Source organism: Aotus nancymaae, unplaced genomic scaffold (assembly GCF_030222135.1).
Source record: "Aotus nancymaae isolate 86718 unplaced genomic scaffold, 86718_ANA_hifiasm-v0.15.2.pri h1tg000108l, whole genome shotgun sequence".
Lineage (NCBI taxonomy): Eukaryota > Metazoa > Chordata > Mammalia > Primates > Aotidae > Aotus > Aotus nancymaae.
The window spans coordinates 18,296,089-18,296,440 of NW_026988523.1; positions in this window are offsets into that span (position 1 = coordinate 18,296,089).

The following is a 352-nucleotide window of genomic DNA, read 5'->3' on the forward strand; positions in this document are numbered from 1 at the left end:
TTCCTAGTGTACCCCGCCCTCCACCACTCCCAACACACACACACACACACACACACACACACACACACACACACCCCTGAAGAGCTCAAGTCTTGTCTGCCCCTATTATCTCTCAGGCCTCAGTGCTTAGGGATTTGTTGAATGATTAAATGAACGCATCTGCCACCATCATCAAACTAAGTTGCTGAAACAGCCCCATCCACCTGCTTTTCTGCTCCATCCTAAATGTTACTTCTTTTTAGTGATCTCTTGTCTCTTTGATGCTGCCATTGACTGTGAACACATGCCAGAACATGAAGGCACTTATGTTCTGTACTGACGTATTAGATATTATTTTGAGCACAAAGGGGCA